The sequence below is a fragment of the Dasypus novemcinctus genome, chromosome Y, assembly GCF_030445035.2.
Source record: "Dasypus novemcinctus isolate mDasNov1 chromosome Y, mDasNov1.1.hap2, whole genome shotgun sequence".
NCBI lineage: Eukaryota > Metazoa > Chordata > Mammalia > Cingulata > Dasypodidae > Dasypus > Dasypus novemcinctus.
In genome coordinates, this window is record NC_092216.1 from 31,515,473 (window position 1) to 31,523,981 (window position 8,509).

Consider the following 8,509-nt stretch of genomic DNA (forward strand, 5'->3'; position numbering starts at 1 on the left):
TATATATATTTACTGAGGCTATTTGAAGCCTCAGGGAGACAGACTGCTTTCTCTCATGAATTGCCACTCTTAGGAACACTGACCGTCAAGGCAGGAGACTTCTCCCCCTCCACCCCCCTTTTTGATTTTGGAGATAATAAAACTCCAGTGGCCATTTAACCTTATTCTATCAGGCAGCAATTTATTTAGTTTACACTTGAATTCATGAGAGAAAGGGTTACTAATACCAGAAGAGGAGACAGTGATGTCCCAGCTCTTCTCAATTATGAAATAACCACAGGCAAAGGCAAAGGGCGAGGTTAGGCCTGAAGCAACCATAAACAAAAGAAAGGTTAGTGTAGAATTTACACTTAAATAATAGTTTCAGGCTAAATTCACCCAGCTATAATCTCAGTTATTGTCTTTCCACTGTTTTACAATATAAATGCATTTATAAATGATTTTAACTCTTAGTTACAGTTTTTATTAATTTTTTAAAACCTATTAATTTTATAACACCTTTAAATACCTTTCATTCAACTTATAACATATTAAATGAACTTAACCATTACTTTAATTTTTCCTTTAAAGTGAAAGAATAAATCTCTTGCAGTTAGTTTGAAATAAAAGGCTACTTTTCAGGATTTGATTTCTAGAACATAAAATGTTCTTTTAAAAGAGGTAAGACTCTTCTTCAAACATTGAGGATATGATGAGGTTAAAGTACAAGAAGCTATTGATAAAATATTTTCTTTGTATATTGATCTTACTCAATTTAATCATAAAAATTTCCCTTCCACAAACCTTCTACACTTTCAGTATTCATTCAGGTTCTGTCCCACACTCTACTCTTTCCAATAATCAATCATTTTATCTTAGGACAAAATCACCTTCTGTTACCTTAACAATAAAAACACACTCCATATATCCCACATACTAAGTTACCAGGCAAACTTCTTGCAACATATAATTGCCATTAATACTAAACAAGTTTGTTAAAATAATGAACTTTTCTTCACTTTAAATACTTAGTAGCATGTAATACCAGAAACAGTTTTTTTGGAAGCAAGTTGGCAGGGGAGATTGGCTGCCGAATAAGTTTGTTATAAAATTGCCTTTTATTATTATTATTATCAATTCAGTTTTGTTAAATAATGACTTTCTGCAATTAGCCACTTAAATACCTTAAACAATGCTTTGTAAAACTTTTATATTTATACCCTTAACACAAAGTTTACCTTCACAGAACATTCTCTTACTTAAGGTTACTACAATACCTTCTAAGAACCTGAGCAGAATGCAAACGTATTTTGGCTTTGACACCCTAAGGAGGGAACTTTACTGCATTTATTCTGATTCTGCTTTTCACCTCCTTCACTTCCCCCCCTTCCAGGCAGTCGGGTGCACAACAAACAGGAATGCGGCTTATGAATAGAAGGGTGGACTCACTGGAAAGGGGCAAGCCGCTCCCCCCTTTCCAGCTTTCAGCCAAAATGGGCAGACAGAACCTACTCAAATTTGGCAACTCTCCCAGGAACCCAGCCGCCCTGACTGGGACATTCCCAACAGACTTGGGTGCTTGGCGCGGACACAGATGGCCTCCAAGCCAGGGCAAAGGGCCAGACCAGAGACAAGACACCAGAACATGCACAAACATCTAGACTCCTCAGCTTTTGCCCCAGAATCATTTCACCCCCTTGCCAATGGCAAGGGAGGGCTCCAGCTCAGCTGTAATTCTACTTCATGTAAGGACACAACTCCAACACTAACATTGAGCTGACACAGACAGAAGCACAAAGGTCACTAATCTGACTCACAAGTTTATATATTTATTTTCACCACGGCTGCCCCCACAGCCATCACAAACCTCAGAACACTTAACATTTGGTATAAAGCAAATTCATTCACAAATTAGCACCATAACAAAAGATTTCAGCTAGACTTTTCCACTGTTTAAACTTTACACCCAGACCAAGCTCCACCAGAAAAGCCGATCCATTTTCCTGTAACCAAGTTTTGTTTTCCTTAATCTAGACCAATTTCCAGGATATTAGGACTCGAACCTATAAATACCCTTCCTATTAAAATCGCGACTCCACTCCTTTAGTGGATATAAGACCAGTACCAGATTCTAACATGCAGTTAGACAAACTCAAAACACCAGGGCTTTTCCCCGGTTTTCCTCCTTTTCCCAAGCCTAGAGAGAACGGCTTCCCCCCAGCCTTCTGGGGCTACTAGGGTTCTCTCGGGAGGTGATCAGCCTCCCCTTCCTAGCAATTAAAGCTAGGGCCTTCCAGACTCTGCTCACCCGGGGAGTCTTACCTTCTTCCCTGTTCGGAGCTCTTTTTCGTTCCCAGAATCTTTCTCTTCAGACCTTCCATTGCCCTCGATTTTTGTCGGGAAGATTCCAGTGGAGCCCACATCTTTTCTGGATTAAATTTAATCCAGGGGCGCCCAGATTTGGGGTTCACCCGAGTCCTCCTGGCTTCCTCGGGGATTTGGAAGGGGCAGCAAAATGCTACCGTCTCTGGCCTTCATTTATTATCCCTTCGTGGTCGCCATTAATGTTGTGGAATTTAAGAGAAGTTCAATTATTCGAGTATAGAGAGGCCAGGACTCAGGAATGATTTTGAGAAGGAAAAATGGTTTATTGACGGCCGGCCGGACTCGGGAGCTTTCTGTTTGAATCCCGAGCCCGGAACAAGATTTTCAAACGTCTTTTATACAGAGAGGAAAGGCCAAATGGTCCCTTTGTTTCTGTTCTCAATAGGCTTCAATTAGCATATATCTCTTTCACATCTTAGGTAAGCTTTTAGCAAGGACTCCAGACATTTTAGATAAGCCTTGGTTTTTGCATTTCCCCTAAATACTTAAAGTTTATAGCCCTTGCTTTGTTAAACATTTCCTGGGACTGGAGCCTGCTGGTCCCTAAGAGCAGGACTGCAGCCTCTTACCGTTTCACACCCACAAGTCAAACAACTTAGTTATCTCTGAAGAGACAAAGAGCCTTCCACCCATAGCCCACATCAGTAAGGGATTCTGCAAAATCCAAGCTGTTACCTGGGATAACAGGCTGGGGCAGTCCACTGGTGAGGCACCTTGTGACGTTGATGACAGGGAATGCCCAGCAGGGATCTGGCCATAAGGAGATCCACCAGTTTACACTTTGGAATCTTCCTATAACTTGGAAAACTTCTCTGTTCAACTCTCAGCTCTCACTGATGATCCATTAACTTTACCACTGCACATGTGATCACCTCGCTGTGTCTAATTGGCTGCTCTGATACTGAGCACTTGTTATTTGCAATGTGATGACTAAGGAGACTATGAAAACTCCCCCCTCATAAATGATCTCAGTCCAATATCCCAAAGATATGTTCCTCTGCCAGCCACCCCTGTTTTTGGAGGATGCCACACTCATGCAGATGTTCAGCTCAAACTCTCAATGGTAACCTCCTATCTCCTATTGTTCTTGCACCCAGTCATCAAGACTCATGTCCTGGATCTGACCTTGTCACTGTGTCTCCATCTACATGGTTCCTGCTAGGGTCTCGCCCTCACAATGCTCAGCGTAAAGTCGTGGTCAGAGTCCCAAACAACCTGTCTCTGTTTTACCTTTTCCTCTACATTGCAGTCATTGTGAATTAAAATTCTTTCCTCTACCATAGTGACAGTGTCCTCAGTCCTCTGGCCCATGTCAATTTTAGCCCCCTCACCCTGCATGTGACTCAGTGTGTTCCAGCTCCTCTGGACCCTGGCTGGTCCTCACAACCCTCATGCTCACCACACCTACTGAGTGCTCTCACCTGCTCTGGCCCCTAATCCTTCAGTGCTTGTGCCAGGAACCTGCACTGCTCAGATAGAGCTTGCCTCATGCCTATTTCCATGGGCCCCCTTTTTTGTCCCAAAATCTATACTCCTACTTTCCCTGCTTATGCTTCTCCATCACCCTTCACATCTCCTTACATGCCATGGATTCTCTTTAGTTTCCTTTAAAATTTTCCATTCCTAAATTATCAGCTCCACAGTGGCAGTGACTTTATTAACTTCACTGATCTAACCCCACAACCTAGCCCAGTTTTCTTTCTCCATTTTGGGGAGAAGCCATGGTGCTGTATTGGTTCATTTATGTCATGTGGATGCCTCAAATGCTCAGGTCACTTGCTGCTTTCCTCAGTAGTCATTAGAAACCTCCAGTTTTTCCTCACAGTCTGTCATAGCATCATTATATGTGACTAGAATTATTATCTTAAGGATGCCAACTTCTTCCCTGGGAAAGGAGCTCCTTGCTGTACCCTCAGCTTTCCTTTGAGTGTGGGTTAGGGAGTGTAGATTTTCTGATGTTGTCCAGGAGGGATTTCTTCTTGCTCAGAGAACCCACACTGCATCACTCTTGAATGGGAATAAAAATATCTCCATGTTAAGATACCACTTTTAAATTTTTATTCTTTATTATTTTTTAATATTCCATTGAATTATATAATGTTCTTTGTAAGTATGCTCTTTATCTCTCCCCCCCTCCAAGAGAAAACTTCCTCTATTTTTATTTTTTACCTATTACATATTTAGGTAAATTTTTCCTTTAATTATAACTTTGTTTTCTTGGGAACAAACATTTGCAAGTTGATATTACTTTTGTATTTTAAAAATCTCATTAATGAACTGCCTGGGTTTAATATATTAAATAGATATAATGTAAATGAGAACAAATAAAAGAAAGTTTACATTTATAAAAGCAACAATTTAAATTATAAATATGATAAGGTTAATAAACATACAAATGGGAACTGGGGCAGGGCAAGATGGTGTCTGAGTGAGTGCACCTTATAGACTCTCCTGAGAAGAAGTGGCTGGGCAGTGTTGGAAATTTTTCAGGACCAGGTTGTTTCAGGGTTTTGCAGGGCAGAAAGTGTCTGGACATCAATTTGGTGGGACGGTGACAGAGAAGATATGTGTAAAAGGTAGAATTTAGGCTCTCTTTCACTGAGATAGGGGCTGCACACAGGATGCTTCCCCCTGGGGCGGGTGGCACAGCAGCAGCGATTCCTGGAGGCTCTGCTGTGCTGGGGAATTCATAAGCCCTGAGCAGGCTATTTGGGGGCTTGCAGGGCAGGAGGTGTTTGGAAACTGATTTGGTGAGACAGAGATGGAGGAGTTTTTTGCGAGACATGGAATTTTGGGTTTCTGACACAGAGCTCAGTGCTTCTGGCTAGAGCCCCACCCCCTAGGGCTGGCTGCTGAACTGCAGCATCCTTAAATTGATTGTAATATAGAGGCGCCCCCAGCAGGCTGTTTTGGGGGATTGCAGGGTGGGAGATATCCTGAAGTTGACTTGGTGAGACAGCGACAGAAGAGACTACTGTGAGAGGGGGAATTTTGGGTTCCTGACACAGAAGTCAGAGTTTGTGGATGTGACACCCCCCCCATAGGGCTGGCACCCAGTTTTGGGGATCCCTGAAGGCTGTGTTGCACTGTGGTGCTCCCAGTCTCCCTGTTAACTGGATTCGAGGTAGCCAGGTCTGTGTCACCTAAACCCTGGTGGCCCACACCCCAGAGACTCACACCTCTTGAGTCTGCAATATCACAGACTTCCCATCCCTGAATCCACCATGCCCTGAGGGCCATCTGAGGTCCTTGATTGTCCTAGCCCTTGGCATTTGTGTTTTTTTTCTTTCCTTTTTCTCTTTCTACTTTTTTTTATTGTCTTGGTTACTAATATTGCATTATCTCCTAGTCTTTTCTCCCATTGTATCCCCCAAGGTCTTTCTTCCTTTATTTAGGGTTTTTTTTTTTCTCTTTCTTCTTTTCTTTTTCTTGCTTGTTTCCCTCCCTTTCCTTTGCCCAACACCCCCTTTTTTCCTTCTCTTTTTTTTTCTTTTCCCTCTTTTTCTTATTTTATCTTAATTACACAATAGGTGCTGCAGGGAACACCTCACATTTGCTGGGTATCCTCATCCTCCATTTCCTCGTTTCTGTGTGAATTGATTTTGGTCACCTATACTATCCCCTTTCCCCCACATCTTGATATCCTCCATCATCTACTGACTCTCCTATATTCCACCTCCCTTTCTTTGGTCCCCAAATTACCTAACTTTTAATTTGTAATACCTTTGTTTTGTTTTCTGTTTTTTATCCACTCTTGATACTATTGTCTTTCTTTTCTCTTTCCCTCTCTCATGAAAACACTGACTTTTTAATTCATACTATATTCCTCCCATATTCAGTAGACTGTCTCATTATAGGTACTCTACTTACTCCTATAACTTTACACAACTTACATGAATCTAATATCCATCCTCCCAGATCTCATATTCTTGCTCTGTTAACATTTATTACCAATACTACTTTACACATTTTCCTTTTTTACATAATTGCCTTTCTCTGGCCCTAATATTTTCTCCAAAGCATACTCAGCCAGCAACAAGAAATTAGAATAAGAAGAACAAAGTGACAAAGAGAAGATATAACACTTACACAAGAACAACAGCTAATTAATCCCAAGACTAGACAAAGAAGCTAAGGAACTGATTAAACACATCAAGATAAAATGATGACCAGACAGCAACAAAAAACTACAAACCAAACCAGTAATCAGGAAAACATGGCTGAATCCAGTGAACAAACTAAAAACTAGGAAGGGGAGCAGAACTTTGGACAAGTAATTAAAGATCTCAGAACATATATCAGAGACAAACTTAAAGAAGGTAGGAAGAATTTAGCAATATGAAGAAAACACATGGATAGGAAATTGCAGACATGCGCAAACAGATAACAGATATGATGGGAAAGAACACCACAATTAAAGAAATAAAAAAATACACTCACAGCAAATAGCAGCAGATTAGAAGAGACAGAGGAGAGAATTACCAATCTGGAAGACATTACATCAGAAATCAAACAGATAGTAGAATTGATCGATAAAAACATAGAAAAAATCCAGCTAGGACTTAGGGACCTGAATGACAATGCAAAATGCACAAACATACGTATTATAGGCATCCCAGAAGAAGAAGAGAAGGGAAAGGGGTCAGAAGGGGTGTTGCAGGAAATAATGGCTGAAAACTTCCCAAATCTACTGAAAGAGACAGATGTACATATCCAAGAAGCACAATGTACCCCAAACATCATAAACCCCAACAGGCCCACCACAAGACATATACTTGTCAAATTATCCAATGCTCAAGACAAAGAGAAAATTCTAAAAGCAGCAAGGGAAAAGAAAACCATCATATACAAGGGAGGCTTCATAAGATTAAGTGCTGACTTCTCATGTGAAACCATGGAGGCAAGAAGGCCGTAGTATGATACAGTCAAGGTACTAAAAAGAAAAATTTCCAACCAAGAATACTCTATCCAGCTAAACTAGATTTCAAAAATGATGGAGAGTTCAAAATATTCACAGATAAACAGAAATTGAAAGAGTATGCCAACAAGAAACCTCCCCTTCAAGAAATTCTTAAGGGAGTTCTGCAGGAAGAAAGGAAAACACAGGACAGGCAGAGTTGGAGGAGAGTGTAAGAGCAACAAAAAAGACAAAAAGAAAAGAAAAAAAAAACAAAATATGACAAACACAAGCCCAATCAAAATATGGCTAAAATAAATAATTCCTTGAAAGTAATAACACTGAATGTCAATGGGTTAAACTCACCTATCAAAAGGTTCAGACTGGGACACTGGATAAGGAAATATGACCCATTTATATGCTGTCTACAAGAGACACATCTTAGACCCAGAGATTCATGGAGGCTGAAAGTGAATGGTTGGAAAACAATCTTACAAGCAAACAACCAAAAAAAGGCAGGAGTAGCTATATTAATATCAGACAAAATAGACTTTAAATGCGAAACAATTGTGAGAGATCAAGAAGGGACAATCTGTCAAGAAGAACAAACAATCATATTTATGCTCCTAACAAGGGTGCCTCCAAATATGTGAGGCAAACACTGGAAAAACTAAGTGAAAGAATAGATGCATCTACAATTATAGTGGGAGATTTTAATACACCACTATCAACTCTGGACAGAACATCTCAAAAGAGAATCACTAAAGAAACAAAATATTTCAACAGTATATTAGAGGAGCTGGATCTAATAGACATATACAGATCATTACACCCAAATACAGCAGGATATACATTTTTCTCAAGTGCATATGGATCATTCTCCAAGCTAGACCATATGCTAGGCCACAAAGAAAGGCTTAATGAATTCAGAAAGATGAAAATCATACAAAACAATATCTCTGACCACAGTGGAGTGAAGCTGGAAATCTGCAAGGACCAGAGGCCCAGATTACACACCAAGATATGGAAATTAAACAGCACACTCTTAGAAAAACAGTGGGTCAAAGAAGAAATCTCAAAAGAAATCAAACTACCTTGAAACAAATGATAATGATAACACAACATACCAAAACTTATGGGATGCAGCAAAAGCAGTACTGAAAGGAAAATTTATAGCCATAAATTCATACATCAAAAAAGAAGAAAGAGCAAAAATTGAAGAACTAACTGCACACTTGGATGAATTAG